This window comes from Somniosus microcephalus, chromosome 9, assembly GCF_052327205.1.
Source record: "Somniosus microcephalus isolate GS21.2 chromosome 9, FLI_Smic_1.0, whole genome shotgun sequence".
In the NCBI taxonomy this organism is placed as follows: domain Eukaryota; kingdom Metazoa; phylum Chordata; class Chondrichthyes; order Squaliformes; family Somniosidae; genus Somniosus; species Somniosus microcephalus.
This window is the reverse complement of record NC_140995.1, coordinates 135,214,890-135,232,114: the sequence shown is the minus strand read 5'-3', so window position 1 is coordinate 135,232,114 and position 17,225 is coordinate 135,214,890. Positions and strand designations below refer to the sequence as shown.

Sequence of the window (17,225 nt, the reverse complement as noted above, 5' to 3'; positions counted from 1 at the left end):
ATAGTTTGCTTTCCCACATTATACTCCATCTGCCAAATGTTTGCCCACTCATCTAGCCTGTCTATATCCCTTTGCAGATTCTTTGTGTCCTCTGCACAACTTGCTTTCCCACCCATCTTTGTATCATCTGCAAACTGGGCTACATTACACTCGATCCCTTCATCCAAGTCATTAATGTAGATTGTAAATAGTTGGGGCCCCAGCACCGATCCTTGTGGCACCCCACTAGTTACCGTTTGCCAACCAGAAAATTACCCATTTAACCCAACTCTCTGCTTTCTGTTAGTTAGCCAATTTTCTATCCATGCTAATATATTACCCCCAACTCCGTGAGCTCTTATCTTATGCAGTAACCTTTTATGTGGCACCTTATCGAATGCTTTCTGGAAATCCAAATACACCACATCCACTGGCTCACCCTTGTCCACCCTACTTGTTACATCCTCAAAGAACTCCAGCAAATTTGTTAAACATGATTTCCTTTTCCTAAAACCATGCTGACTCTGTTTGACTGCAGTATGTTTTTCTAAATACCCAGCTACTGCTTCCTCAATGAAGGACTTCAGCATTTTCCCAATGACAGATGTTAGGCTAACTGATCTATAGTTTCCTGCTTTCTGTCAACTCCTTTCTTAAATAGGGGTGTACTGGCCACGCTAGACGTGCTCCTATCTAGTTATCCAGCAAGTTAAACACTTATTCAAAAATAATTCTTCTGAAGCCGGTTGCTGTTTTGAAGCTTTACTTGAACAAATTTGTGAAACTGTAAACAAAGACAAAGTATGTTTTGTACATAAACTGAGTACTATACATTCGATATTACATAAGATATAAACATATTTACAACAGTAGAATGGACTAATTGTATAACTAACTAATATTTGGACTAACTTCTATAACTATCAAATATTAACCTTTTATAAACATAGTATTATCAAAATATTACTCTGACAATGTTGCTATTATGCTAAGGAACAAAGATACTCACAGATATTGCGCTTGGCCTAACATATGAAATCAGATTACATTGGATTGTGAATGGAACCTCTCATGGCAGATTCTCCATTACTCAAGTCAGGTTCTTCCTAGCAAAACTGCTTCCTGGGGTCAACAGGAAGAAAGGTAGGAAGGTCAAATGACCTCTCACAGGAAGAAAGGAACAAAGGTCAAATGACCTCACACAGGAAGAAAGATCAGATGACCTTTCCAGCATACAAACTGTTAACACAATAACCACCACCAGAGGGTGCTATCTGCACACATAAAATGTTCATTGGTCCAGAACACTCCCCGTCTGGGGTCATTAACGACTCCACATAGTCCGAACTCTACTTGTCACTGGAGTCCTCTGGCGACAAAAGAAGAACCACCTCGGAGACGGTCCGTCGGTGTCGATGATAGGATGCAGCTTCCGTAGACTGCTGTGAGGGGGTAGGTTGCGTTCTGCTATGCACAGTTCCAACCTGGGTATGGTGAGGTCTGGCTGGGGCACCAACTTGCCTCTATCAAAGACAAAGCCGATTTTGCTTTGTCCTTCTTGAGTGGTGACCTTCAGATAAGCCACACTTGCAATGGCCTTAGCGGATGCGTCTGCAAAGACACAAAGCTCTTTGAATTGGGCATTTAAGGGAGAGAAAGACGAATAGCAGCGAGGTATTCGGATCTCCTGTAAGTCTTGGAGTGAGTCTCTCCATCTGTCCCACTCTGCTTCCATCTCTTCAGGGAGAGATGAATCCCACTCTTCAGCGCGTGTGGAGAGTTCCCTGAGGAGCAGCCTGCCTTGTATGGTGACAGGGGCTAAGAAGCCAAGAGGGTCGTATAGGCTGTTGACTGTAGAGAGCACTCCTCTACGTGTGAAGGGTTTCTTGGCGTCTAGGACTTGGAACGTGAACGTGTCTGTTGCTATGTTCCACGACACCCCTAGGCTACGCTGTAGGGGGAGGTCATCAGTGAAGAGGTCTAGGTCCTTGACGTCCTTAGCACGATCTTCAGGGGGGAATGCCTCCATCACTGCTGGTCTGTTAGAGGCTATCTTATGCAGCCTGAGGTTGGATAGTGCAAGTAGTTCCTGGGCTCGTCCGAGGGTACTGATGGCCTCTGCTTCAGTCGGGAATGACTTCAGTGCGTCGTCGACCTAGAACTCTCGGTCGATGAACCCTCTCACATCACTGCCAAAGTCGTCGTCTTCTTCCTTGGCAGCCCTCCTTAGTCCGTATATGGCAACAGCAGGGGACGGGCTATTCCCAAAGACATGGACACGCATTCTGTAGTCCACAATGTCTCTATTAGGGTCATTGTCCCGATACCACAGGAAGCGGAGGAAGTCTCTGTGGTCTTCTCTCACCACGAAGCAATGAAACATGTGCTGGATATCGGCAGTGATGGCAACGGGCTCTTTCCTGAATCTCATGAGCACTCCCAAGAGGCTGTTAAGATCGGGCCCTGTGAGGAGTACGTCGTTGAGAGAGACGCCCTGATATGGTGCACTGGAGTCAAACACCACGCGGATCTGTCTACTGCATGGGGTAAGGTAGCTTGGACGACCATTCTCCAAGATGGAAGTCTTGAGTGTGCTCACCTGAGATGGCTTGTTCTCTAGTGTGCGACGTCCTACGGGGTACACATTAATGAGGCATATCTTGGAGCATGCTCTTGCGCTCACTCCTTCTCCACACACCTCGGTGCACCTGGATGTAATCTCTGGACCAGCAGCTCCCTCTCTCTCCCCGCCGTGCTCTGATGCGGGAGGAGGCGTCTCTGACTTCCAAGGAGCTGGGCCTGGGTGTAGTGCTGAAACGTGCGGATCACTTTCACATTCAGTGCATTTTGCATCCACCTTGCAGTCCTTGGCGAGATGGCTCGTGGACGAGCAGCACCTGAAACATATAGGCCTAGAAATTCAGTATAGCCACGTTCGGGGCGCTACAGTCGGGCAGCCGCTAAAGTTTGCGCCCGGCGCAAGTTCGCGCCACCTTCGCCGATATTCAGTCGCATCGCCCCAAGAGGTTGCTGCTGCGCTAAAACAGGCGATGCACGACTATCATTAGGCGCTAAGCCGGCGGTCTGGGGCGATACCCCCGAGGGCGGGCGCAGCGCAGGTGCGGCGAGTTGCTGATTGACGGCAGACACTCTGGCGCCGGTCAGCTCTTAAAGGGGGAGGGTGGACGTGTCTGGCTGCCATGCCCTGATCACTGCAGCCCTGAAGTAAGGCCTGACCAATGCTGGTTCATCAGTTCTATGCCCTGGACCATGGGGAAGCCCGCTATTCTTCCAAATCCCATTGTACGCTCTTGCTGCTTGTCCAGTGTCATGGGGAAGGAGATGTACTGACATCTCCTTCTGAAAAGGGCATTGTTCACCTGTCGGATGCAGCAATGTACCGCGAACTGGGAGAGGTTGGCAATGTCCCCAGTAGCGGATTGGAAGGAGCCGGTGGCATAGAAGTTGAGAGCCACCGTCACCTTCACTGCCACCGACAGAGACGTCCTGCTCCTCAGCTGTGGCTGCAGATCTCTGCGAAGCAGGTGGCAGATCTCAGTGACCACCTCCCTTCTGAATCGCAGCCTCCGAACACACTGCTCCTCAGACATGTTCAGATATGAGAACTGCTGCCGGTATACCCTGGGTGGGTAAGGCCTCCTGTGCCGACACCTGTTGGCCCTTCTCCGTCTGGCCATGACTGGCACTCTCTCACGGCGTCTCTGATCCCTTTGAATGCAATGCAGAAAGCCAACGTTTCCACCCATTGTAGCCCCCATTACAGTATATGTGGCGACTCAAGGCTATGGCACTGAAAGTGAAATCCAAGTGCAAAGCTCTGGCCTGAAGCCAGAAGTACCTGTGCGAGCGCTGAGTCAAAACAGAAAGCTCTCTGCCTTTGTCTCTCACACAGAAGGATTGGCACAAAATGGCTGTCACTTATAATGCAGGAGGAGTCCCCTTTAAATAGCGCCCCCCGCACCCCGCAGCGACTGGGAACCGTTCCCCTCTACCAGTTGCTGGGGGCGCCAGGCGCAAAGAAGGGTGGCACCACTAAAGTTCCGGTTTGGGGCGCACAAAGGGCGTTGCACGATGAAATGACGTCAGGATCTGCGCGCGCAGCTGAGCGCGCGCAAAGACTTTGCGCCGACGCTAAATCTCTAGTGAAGTTGGGGAGCGGCGCAGATTGCGCTGCGCCCAGCCGCTAGCCGCCTAGCGCCCAACATCTCCTCCTCCTAAGATGCTACCGGCTGGCGCAAGCAACTGAATTTCTAGGCCATAGAGTTCTCTTTAAGATATTGTTTCTGATCTTCCAGGGACATCTCCCTGAAGCCTCTGCACTTCTTTAAAGGATGGGGCTTGTTGTGGATAGGGCATTGTTTGCTCATATCCTCAGGTTTCTTCTGAATCTTTGTGTGCTCAGTTGAGGACACTTGCATTCTGTGGACAGATATTGGTGTCTTTCCATGTCTGTCGAACTTGTCTCTTCTGGCAAGTGCTGGGTGGGAGGAGAAGAAGTTGAAGCTGGGGTCGTTCCTGGCTTTGGCTTCTTTACGGATGAATTTAACGAATGCAGAGAATGGTGGGAACGCCACGTTGTGCTTTAGCTTGAACTTTAATCCAAACGTTATCCACTTCTCCTGCAGGTTAAATGGAAGCTTCTCAATGATGGGACTTACCCCTCTGGAAGTGTCTAAGTACGATAGACCGGGTAGGTAGCCGTCCTGCTTTGCGGCTTCGAGTTCCGACAGCAGATCTCCAAGGTCGCGGAGCTTCTGGGGTTCCTTACTCGTCAACCTCGGAAAGTTCGCCAACCTGTCAAAGAGAGCCCTTTCAATGGCTTCGGGCGAGCCGTAGCTTTCTTCCAGCCTCACCAAGCCTTCTTCAACCCCTCTGGCAGCTGCCCCACGTTGGCCGCTTTTATCCTGCAGGCCTGTCCGGCGGACTCTGGGCCGAGCCATTTGATAAGGAGGCCGAGCTCTTCTCCTGCCGACAGGTCTAAGCCCGATATGGCATTGTGGAAGCAGGACTTCCAAGCCCGATAATTCTCCGGCCTGTCATCAAACTTGATTAACCCCGAAGTCACCAGCTGGGTGCGTGCAAGGTATTTGGTGAGGTCGTAGGTGCTGGGACCTGTGCCAGGGTTGCCTTGGCTGGGGGCTCTGTTGGGGGTCTCAAGGGACCGAGAGGGGATTTGCCTCTGACTTTCTCTATTCGGCGTCCTATTCCTTTGCACCGTGTCTTCCGTTCTGCTGGCGGAGACTCTGTGGCTTGAGGCACGCCGTCTGCTTTGACCTTGGTTGGCAACTTGTGGCATGTTATACGAAGTGTTTGCATCTGTAGAGATGTGCGGGCCTCCATCCCTTTCTCCTGTAAACTGTATGTCGGCATGGTCGCTCACGTAATCTATGGTGCGCTGTCGTGGACTCTGCCACAGAACGGGAATTAAAGGTTTGTAAGCTGTCTCGGGATCAGCACCCTCCAAAATTGCCTCGAATACTTGTGTCTCGGCTAATGCAGCATCTATCTCTTTTTGTTGCTGCAGAGCGTCTAATGTGGCTTGGAGACGGGCCTGTTCAGCCTGGCGTTCCACTTGGTGATGGGCCTGTTCCGCTTGGAATTCAGCTTGGAGTCGGGCCTGTTCTGCTTGGAGCTGGGCCTGTTCTGCTTGGAGCCGGGCCTTTTCTGCTTGGGGTTCAGCTTGGAGACGGGCCTGTCTTACTTTTATTTCTATTTCACTGTCCGTATGCGCAGTTCTGGCTTGAGCTGCTATTAGCTTAGCCCGTGCTTTGGCGATGGCTATGCTTACTCTAGAACCACCCGATGACCGTGAACCAACTTGCGATCTGTAGTAACCGGAGCTTATAGACCGATTGTCACGTTCTACAGTTTCGTCTGCCTGTTTAAGGTCTTCTACTTGCTGCAAAGCATTTTCGTTATTATCTTCTGACATGTTGATGTGAGGTAGATGTGCTCTACGAGGTTAAGGCTTACTCTGGGTTTCTCCTGCTCCGCTCTTCACAGCTAGCTGTATTGCTATCTTTTCACTGTACTGGCCGCACTAGACGTGCTCCTATCTAGTTATCCAGCAAGTTAAACACTTATTCAAAAATAATTCTTCTGAAGCCGGTTGCTGTTTTGAAGCTTTACTTGAACAAATTTGTGAAACTGTAAACATAGACAAAGTATGTTTTGTACATAAACTGAGTACTATACATTCGATATTACATAAGATATAAACATATTTACAACAGTAGAATGGACTAATTGTATAACTAACTAACATTTGGACTAACTTCTATAACTATCAAATATTAACCTTTTATAAACATAGTATTATCAAAATATTACTCTGACAATGTTGCTATTATGCTAAGGAACAAAGATACTCACAGATATTGCGCTTGGCCTAACATATGAAATCAGATTACATTGGATTGTGAACGGAACCTCTCATGGCAGATTCTCCATTACTCAAGTCAGGTTCTTCCTAGCAAAACTGCTTCCTGGGGTCAACAGGAAGAAAGGTAGGAAGGTCAAATGACCTCTCACAGGAAGAAAGGAACAAAGGTCAAATGACCTCACACAGGAAGAAAGATCAGATGACCTTTCCAGCATACAAACTGTTAACACAATAACCACCACCAGAGGGTGCTATCTGCACACATAAAATGTTCATTGGTCCAGAACAAGGGGTGTTACATTAGCGATTTTCTAATCTGCTGGGACCTCTCCAGAGTCCAAGGAATTTTGGTATATTGCAACCAATGCATCCACTATCTCTGCAGCCACTTCCTTTAAGACCCTGGGATGCAGGCCATCTGGTCCAGGGGACTTGTCGTCTTTTATCGAGTACTATTTCCTTAGTCATTGTGATTGTCTTTAGTTCCCCACACCCTGTGGCCCCTTGATTATCCATTATTGGGATGTTGTTAGTGTCTTCTACAGTGAAGGCAGATGCAAAATATTTGTTCAGCGTCTCTGCCATTTCCCCGTTCCCCATTATTAATTACCCAGTCTCATCCTCTAAGGGACCAACATTTCCAAGAACAATATGTCATGAAACCAACCAGGGAACAGGATATTTTAGATCTAGTTTTGTGTAATGAGACAGGGTTAATTAGTAATCTCATTGTAAAGGATCCTTTAGGGAAGAGTGATCATAATATGATAGAATTTCACATTAAGTTTGAGAGTGACATTCTAAAGTCCAAACTAGATTCTTAAACTTAAATAAAGCCAATTACATAGGTATGAGGGGCGAGTTGGCTAAAGTAGACTGGGAAACTAGATTAAAAGGTATGATGGTAGATAAGCAGTGGAAAACATAAAAGAAATATTTTAGTATTCTCAACGAATATACATTCCATTGAGAAATAAAAAATCCACAGGAAAAATTATCCAACCATGGCTAACTAAAGAAGTTAAGGACAGTATTAGATTAAAAGAAGAGGCTTATAATGTTGTGAAGAATAGTAGTAAGCCTGATAATTGGGAGAGCTTTAGAAACCAGCAAAAGATGACCAAAAAATTGATAAAAAGGAAGAAAATAGAATGAGAGTAAATTCGCAAGATATATAAGAACAGATTGTAAGAGCATCTACAAGTATGCAAAAAGGAAGAGAGTAGCAAAAGCAAGCATTGGTCATTTAGAGGCTGAGACAGGAGAACTTATATTGGGGAACAAGGAAATGGTAGTGACTTTAAATAAATATTTTGTATCTGTCTTCACAGTAGAAGACATAAAATGTATACCAAAAATAGTGGGGAACCAAGGGGCTAATGAGAGTGAGGAACTTAAACTAATTAATATCAGTAGAGAAAAAGTACTTGGGAAACTAATGGGACTAAAAGCAGACAAATCCCCTGGATCTGATGGCCGACATCCTAGGGTTCTAAAAGAGGTGGCTGCAGAGATAGTGGATGCATTGGTTGTGATCTTCCAAAATTCCCTAGATACTGGAAAGGTCCCAATGGATTGGAAGGTAGCAAATGTAACCCAACTATTCAAGAAAGGAGGGAGAGAGAAAACAGGGAACTACAGACATCAGTCATCGGGAAAATGCTGGAATCCATTATTAAGGAAGTGGTAACAGGGCACTTAAAAAATCATAATATGATTAGACAGAGTCAACATGATTTTATGAAAGGGAAGTCGTGTTTGACAAATATATTAGAGTTTTTTGAAGATGTAACTAGCAGGGTAGATAAAGGGGAACCAATGGATGTAGTATATTTGGATTTCCAAAAGGCATTCAATAAGGTGCCACATAAAAGGTTGTTACACAAGATAAGGGCTCATGGGATTGGAGGTAATGTATTAGCATGGATAGAGGATTGGTTAATGGACAGAAAACAGAGAGTAGGAATAAACTGGTCATTTTCAGATTGGCAGGCTGTAACTAGTGGGGTACCGCAAAGGATCAGTGCTTGGGCCTCAGCTATTTACAATATATATTAATGACTTAGATGAAGGGACAGAGTGTAATGTATCCAAGTTTGCTGATGATACAAAGCTAGGTGGGAAAGTAAGGTGTGAGGAGGACACAAAGAGCCTGCAAAGGGATATAGACAGGTTAAGTGAGTGGGCAATAAGGTGGCAGATGGAGTATTATGTGGGGAAATATGAGGTTATTCACTTTTGTAGAAAGAATAGAAAAACAGAATATTTTTTTAAATGGTGAGAAACTATTAAATGTTGCTGTTCAGAGAGATTTAGGTGTCCTTGTACAGGAAACACAGAGAGATAGCATGCAGGTACAGCAAGCAATTAGGAAAGCAAATGGCATGTTGGCCTTTATTACTAGGGAGTGCAAGAGTAAGGAAGTCTTGCTACATTTGTACAGGGCTTTGATGAGACCACACCTGGAGTACTGTGCATAGTTTTGGTCTCCTTATCTAAGGAATGATATACTTGCCTTGGAGGTGGTTCAATGAAGGTTCACTAGACTAATCCCTGGGATGCGAGGGTTGCCCTATAAGGACAGCTTGAGTAGATTAGGCCTATACTCTTTGGAATTTAGAAGAATGAGAGGAGATCCCATTGAACCATATAAGATTCTGAGGGGGATTGACAGGATAGATGCTGAGAGATTGTTTCCCATGGCTGGAGAGTCCAGAACTAGGGGGCATAGTCTCAGGATAAGGGGTTGGCCTTTTAAGACTGAGACGAGATGGAACTTCTCCACTCAGGGGGTTGAGAATATTTGGAATTCTCTGCCCCAAAGGGCTGTGGATGCTCAGTGGCAGAGTATATTCAAGGTTGAGATAGATAGATATTTGGACTCTAGGAGAATCAAGGGATATGGGGATCGGGCAGGAAAGTGGTGTTGAGGTCGTAGATCAGCCATGATCTTATTGAATGACAAATGAAAGAAGTCACACAACACCAGGTTATAGTCCAACAGTTTTATTTGAAATCACAAGCTTTCGGAGCGCTGCTCCTTCATCAGGTGAAGTGGAGAGATGCATGAAGACGCAGCTTATATAGTCAGAGAATAATGCCAGATGATTACAGGTAATCTTTCTAACTGCCATTTATCACACCTCGGCAGAGAGATAATCACAGCAATCAAAGGTGTGAATGGTGTCCAAACAGGTCAGTCAGGAAAACATTACATCAAAGAACAATGAGGTGGGGTCACAAGGGGTCAAATGTTGCAGATGCTGGGGTCTGTATGAAAAACAAAAAACAGACAAAAAAACATTTTTTTTGCTGAAAGTCACAGCAGGTCCGGCCGCATCTGTGTAGAGAACAAGCCAATGATGACTCGAGTCTGGATGATCCTATGTCAGGTGGGGTTACATGTAGCGTGACATGAACCCAAGATCCCGGTTGAGGCCGTCCTCATGAGTGCGGAACTTGGTTATCAGTTTCTGCTCTACGATTTTGCGTTGTCGTGTGTCTCGAAGGCCGCCTTGGAGAATGCTTACCCAAAGATCGGAGACTGAATGTCCTTGACTGCTGAAGTGTTCCCCGACTGGGAGGGAACACTCCTGCCTGCCGATTGTTGCGCGGTGTCCGTTCATCCGTTGTTGCAGTGTCTGCATGGTCTCGCGATGTACCATGCTCCGGGGCATCCTTTCCTGCAACGTATGAGGTAGACAACGTTGGCCGAGTCACATGAGTATGTACCATGTACCTGGTGGGTGGTGTCCTCACGTGTGATGATGGTATCTGTATTGATGATCTGGCATGTCTTGCAGAGGTTGCCGTGGCAGGGTTGTGTGGTGTCGTGGTCGCTGTTCTCCTGAAAGCTGGGTAATTTGCTGTGAATGATGGTCTGTTTGAGGTTAGGCGGCTATTTGAAGGTGAGTAGTGGAGGCGTGGGGATGGCCTTAGCGAGGTGTTCATCATCATTGATGACATGTTGAAGGCTGCGAAGAACATGGTGTAGTTTCTCCGCTCCGGGGAAGTACTGGACGATGAAGGGTACTCTGTTGGTTGTGTCCCGTGTTTGTCTTCTGAGGAGGTCTATGCGATTTTTTGCTGTGGCCCAGAGCGGAGAAACTACGCCATGTTCTTCGCAGCCTTCAGCATGTCATCGATGATGACGAACACCTCGCTAAGGCCATCCCCACGCCTCCACTACTCGCCTTCAAACAGCTGCCTAACCTCAAACAGACCATCGTTCGCAGCAAATTACCCAGCTTTCAGGAGAACAGCGACCACGACACCACACAACCCTGCCACGGCAACCTCTGCAAGACATGCCAGATCATCAACACAGATACCATCATCACACGTGAGGACACCACCCACCAGGTACATGGTACATACTCATGTGACTCGGCCAACGTTGTCTACCTCATACATTGCAGGAAAGGATGCCCCGGAGCATGGTACATCGCGAGACCATGCAGACACTGCGACAACGGATGAACGGACACCGTGCAACAATCGCCAGGCAGGAGTGTTCCCTCCCAGTCAGGGAACACTTCAGCAGTCAAGGACATTCAGCCTCCGATCTTCGGGTAAGCATTCTCCAAGGCGGCCTTTGAGACACATGACAACGCAAAATCGTAGAGCAGAAACTGATAGCCAAGTTCCACACTCATGAGGACGGCCTCAACCGGGATCTTGGGTACATGTTACGCTACATGTAACCCCACCTGACGTAGGGTCTTCCACACTCGAGTCGTCGTTGGCTTGTTCTCTCGACACAGATGCGGCCGGACCTGCTGTGATTTCCAGAAAAAAAAATGTTTTTTTGTCTGTTTTTTGTTTTTCATACAGACCCCAGCATCTGCAACATTTGACCCCTTGTGACCCCACCTCACTGTTCTTTGATGTAATGTTTTCCTGACTGACCTGTTTGGACACCATTCACACCTTTGATTGCTGTGATTATCTCTCTGCCGAGGTGTGATAAATGGCAGTTAGAAAGATTACCTGTAGTCACCTGGCATTATTCTCTGACTATATAAGCTGTGTCTTTATGCATCTCTCCACTTCACCTGACGAAGGAGCAGCGCTCCGAAAGCTTGTGATTTCAAATAAAACTGTTGGACTATAACCTGGTGTTGTGTGACTTCTTACATTTGTCCACCCCAGTCCAACACAAGCATCTCCATACCATTATTGAATGACGAAGCAGGCTTGAGGGGTCATATAGCCTATTCCTGCTCCTAATTCTTATGTTTTTATGTGCTAGTGAGTATAGAAACAGGAGAATAGTGCAGGTAAATGCATGACTGGAGAAGTGGTGTAGGAGGGAGGGTTTCAGGTTCTTGGGGCAGTGGGACCGGTTCTGGGAGAAGGGGTACCTGTACAAGATGGACAACTTGCACCTGAACAGAGCCGGGACTAATGTTCTTGCTGAGAGGTTAACTAGTACTGTTGGTGGTGGTTTAAACTAATTTGGCAGGGGGAGCGGAACAAGAAAATAGCAGGAAGGAGCAGCAATGAGATCAGAGGACAGAAAGATATAAAAAGCAGTAAAATTAGAAATATCCCCAAAATTGCAGACACCAGATTGAGGAAAATAGCAAAAGTGACGAAGGAGGTATTAAATTGTATGTACGTCAATGCTCGTAGTGTAACTAATAAGGTTGTTGAGCTTCAGGCACAAGTTGCCATATGGGATTATGACGTGGTTGCATTAAGAGAGACATGGCTCACACAATGGGAATGGGTCCTTAATATTTTTGGTTATTAAGTATTCAGGAATGATAAATTAAAAAGAGGAAGGGGCATGGCAGTATTAATTAAAGATGATGTTACAGTTCTAAATAGAAAGGATTATACTAGATGGTTCTATTTGGTTTCAGAGGGGGAGCTGTTACATTTTTGGGAGTTTTTTTTTATAGAGCTCCAAACAGTGAGAAGTAGATAGATGAGCAAATTTGTTGGCAAATTTCAAAGGCGTGTAACAAAATTACAGTAGTAATATTAGGAGACTTTAATTACCCTGCTATAGACTGGGAAAAGCATAGTGCTAAGTGTAGGGATGGAGAGGAATTTCTGATATGTGTACAAGTGAACTTTCTTGATCAATACATCTCCAGTCCATCAAGGATGGAAGCAGTGTTGGGTGTGGTTCTGGGAAATGAAGTAGGGCAAGTTGAGTGTGTTACAGTAGGAGATCATGTAGCTAACAGTGACCTCAACATAATTCGGTTTAAAGTAATTATGGAAAGAGACCAGAAAATATTGAAGGTAAAAATGCTCAACTGGGGAAGAGCTCATTTTAGTGATTTAAGAAGGGATCTAGCACAGGTAGATTGGAAAAGGCGATTGCAGGTAAAGCAGTAATGGAGCAATGGAAGGCATTCAAGTAGAAATAGTTCAATTACAAACTAGGCATATGTTAAGAAGATGGAACCCCTTGGATTAAGGGGTAAGTGGTGGTATGGATATGGAATTGGCTCAATGACAGGAAGCAGAGGGTGGCGGTGGATGGATGTTTTTTCAGACTGGGAGGTGGTTGCAGTGGTCTTTCTCAAGGGTTGGTTTTGGGTCCATTACTCTTTTCACTTTTTATAAACGACCTAGACTCAAGTGTAGGGAGCAGCATTATAAAGTTTGCAGATGATACAAAACTTGGTAACATAGTAGATAGTGTTGAGGATAGTTGTCGACTTCAGGGTGACATAGGTCACCTCTTAACCTCTGTTCCAAGGAGAATAGTCCTAACTTCTCCAACTGCTGCTGAAATGGACAGAAGCTTGGAGTTCAATGTGGAGAAGTGTGAAGTGATGCACTTTGGGAGGACTAATATGGAAAGACAGTGTAGTATAAATGGCACAATTTTGAAAATTGTAGATGAGCAGAGAGACCTTGGTGTCCATACTTACACAAATCCTTAAAGGTGGTAGGGCAAGTTGATAAGGTGGTTAACAAAGCATATGGGTTACTTAGGTTTATAAATAAAGGCATAAAATATAAAAGCAAAGAGATAATACAAGAACTTTATAAATCACTGGTTAGAGTATTGTGGACAATCCTAGGCACCACACTTCAGGAAAGATGCACAGGCCTTAGAAAGGGTAGAGAGGAGGTTTACCAGGATGTTACCAGGGATGAAGGACTTCAGTTATGAAGAGAGGTTGGAAAACTTAGGACCATTCCCCTTGCAACAGAGAAAGTTAAGAGGTGACCTAATGCCAAGAGAAGACAGGATATGCTCTCACTGCAGTCAGGGAGTAGTTGAGACAGAGATGCACTTCCTCACAGCCTGTGGAAAATATCAGGGCATCAGAGAGAATTTCTATCAAAAATTCTCACAAATATGCCCTGAATTCAGAAATCTGACTGACAACCAAAAACTCCCATTCCTACTGGGGGAGGAGAGAAGCTGTGTAACACTGGCGGCACACTATGTTACAGCTTGCCATGAACAGAGGGACAACCAGTAAACTAAGACAAGAGTATATATAAACAAGGCGAAAATATATTTATAAACTCAGGGATATACCTGTTTATACACTGTATGAATGGAACCGCGTTTATGTGTTCAACCATAAATGTATTTTGATGCTTTGGCAACATAAGATGTACCTTATCATGCCAATAAAGCGATTTGTATTGTATTGTAATAGAGGTTCTCAAGATAATGAGAGGTTTTGATAGAGTAGATAAAGAAAAGCTATTCCCTCTGGAGAGTGGGTCAATAGCCAGAGGTCATCGATTCAAAATCATCAGCAAAAGATCTAGAAGGGAGATGAGGAGAATTTTTTTCACTCAGCGGGTTGTTGGGATCTGGAATGCTCTACCTGAAAAGGCGGTGGAAGCTGATTCCATAAATAATTTTAGTTGGACAGGTACTCGAGGATGAGGAACTAACAGGGTTATGGACAAAAAACGGGGATGTGGAACTGAGCACGACTGCTCTTTCAAAGAGCCAGTACAGGCACGACGGGCCTAATGGCCTCCTTCTGTACTGTAAGTTTCTATGATTCTATGAAGACAAACAACAACCAATGGGAAATTTTCAAACAGGAAATGATTAGGGTACAAAGTAGACATATTCCCACAAGACTCTGCAAATGGAGTGTAGCAAAAGCTGGATTTCCTTTGACAAGTAGAGAAATTAAAAATGAAACTTAAAACGGAGATAAATGATAAATCTAGTGCTAACAATACAAAAGGAACTGAAGATGCATATAAAAAATAGAGCAGAAACTAAAAAGATTAGAAAGGTATCAAGAAAGACTGGAAGGTAACATAAAGGGAAATAACAAAGGATTTTGTAAATGCATAGCAGGTGAAGTTTTGCAAGGGTTCTTTCACCATAACTTTGGCAGAAGAACCATGGAAACCCTGCAAAAATCGCATAACCACTGACGTTACAGTGAGAAATCAGTAGGACCCCATGGAAATTCACTTCCATAAAAGTAAAATAATAGTTAAAGAAAAGGAGAGAAGAGAAATGTGAACTGACATATTTCAGCATTGATTACCTTAATCCAGTTAAGATTTGACACCTTCAGAAGGCCTCAAAGGGACTCGCAGCGGGTCTCAACTGATGTGTGTTCCACTGAGGTCTTTCAAGGGGATAAAGGGAGGAATTCTCTGGGAAGCCTGGAAAATCTCACCACGACATGCTCCTTGTTACCTCCTCAAAAAATTAAATCAAGTTAGTCAGACACGACCTTCCCTTCACAAATACATGCTTAATCTGTACCTTTCGAAATGACAATTAATACTGTCCCTCAGAATTTTTTCCAATAATTTCCCCAGCACCGGGGTTAGGCTGACTGGCCTGTAATTATTCGATCTATCCATTTCTCCCTTTTTAACCAACAGTACAACGTTAGCAGTCCTCCAGCACCACACATGTAGCCATAGCCGATTGGAAAATGATGGTCGGAGACTCCGCTATTTCCTCCCTTGCTTCTCTTAACAGCCTGGGATACATTTCATCCGGGCCTGGTGATTTATCTACTTTCAAAGATGCCAAACCCCTTAATACTTCCTCTCTCTATATGTTTATCTCATCTAATATTTTACACTCCTCCTCCTTAACAAAATGCCTGCATTGTCCCTCTCTTTTAATGAAGACAGGCACAAAGGCCAGAATTTTGCCTACCTGGGCGGGTCCGGTGCAGGTGGTGTCCATGGTGGGTCACAACCCCGCTACTGGCTCCATCCCGCTCTTGAAAATGAACTTACCTTAATGGGGCCTATTAAGCCCGCCCAGCACGTTACCTAGTCGAATGAGATGGAGCGAGTCTGGTGGCATAATTCATTACGCATTTTCAGCCAGGATCCTTAAAGGGACCATGGCCACATTACATTTGAAGTTTAATCTAACATAGTGTTGTCAGTGCACTACAGCATTGGAACGCTGCAAATGCTGACAATGACTGCACAGAGGCAGAGGGCTGTACCCAGGTTCGCCAATGACTCCACCCATATGCTTATGGAGGGAGTCAGAGCATACAGGGAGGTCCTCTTCCCTTCCCATGGGTGGAAGAGACCACCCCAGGACACCAAGACAGCCTGGTTGCAGATTGCAGAGGAGGGCACAAGCAGGGATCTGGTCAAGAGGACCTGGGTGCAGTGCCGCAAACCTTTCAATTATCTCATTAGGTCAGGAAATGAAGTACAAAGCCACACTCAACCTCATCCTGCTGTGCCTCTCATCACATCCCCATCACTCTGCCTTCCCTACCCTACTCCTGCACATCCTTACTCACACCAACTTAACTTGCACCTCCACCCATCTCTCTCTATCTACATGATCACACCCCCATCTCACTAGCCACCCCTCACACTCACCCTCATCCCAGTGCAATCATACCAACTAAAAACCCACAAGGGTAGCCATTTGGGTGTTTTATGCAATGTTTATGTAAAGTTTCTGTTAATGTGCTGTCAAACATAAAAATCTTTATTTTCAATACTTTGTGTTCTTGGACAGATTTGTGTGCACCTTTGGAAGTGGCTTAATGAGTTGCAGTGAATGGTGAGACATAACGGTAACCCCCGCAATGGTGATGTGTGTGAAAAAAATGGCTTGGTCACCGTGGGGTGTTGGTGTAGGGTGGTGCCAACCTGGCGCATCATGTGGCAGCCATATGGGTGTACAGTGTAAAGTTAAGTAAATCTGGCCATGATGAGGCTATCCCTGGCCTCCCGGGCAGCAATGTTCTCGGGTGCTGATGCCCTGTGTCCTGTGCAGCATCAGGTGATTGCGGAGAAGGTTGGTTTTGTTGCTGGTGCTGCTGGTGTGCCTGGTGCTGCTGGTGTTGGGACTCATCGTAGTCCAATTCTACGGACCAAAGTGAGACAGTAAAAACGGCACCCATGTTGATGGAACAGATGGCAGGTGAAGTACAGATGACAGAAGCATTCTGTCAATGGTGAGAGAGTTCTTCCAATGAGGTGAGACTGGATGGAAACTTTGCTGGAAACACTTCCAGCCTGCAGAATCTGTGTTGGAAATGGACTGAGCAACAGCTTTTGCTTGAGGAAAGTGATCACCCGTCAGGTGGGAGCTTTTGCTGTACATTTCATACTGTCAAGTAATCAGCTGGAGCAATGGCCACGGAACTCCTGCCTCAGGTTGACAGATGTGGTTCCCGAGCTGCCTGAATCCCGTGGCCATGCAGGAAAATTTAAAAAGTAAGTGAAAAAAGGCCCTTAAGTGCCTGTAAACTACTTGATAATCATTTCAATTGGGTCCCCCACCGCTGTCGGTCGGCTTGGCTCCACGATGACGGACACACCTGGGGGAAAGGCGCATGGGAGCAAAATGACAGCAGGTTCTCCAACACACAGGTTACCTTTTTGGGCTCTAATA

General features: G+C 45.7%; 1 protein-coding gene across 2 annotated transcripts in view; it reads left to right on the top strand.

Moving 5' to 3' along the window:
* The window catches only part of clvs2 (clavesin 2), a 101,215-nt gene that overhangs the window by 27,081 nt on the left and 56,909 nt on the right, over window positions 1-17,225 (top strand). The gene's annotated exons all lie outside the window — the stretch shown is intronic.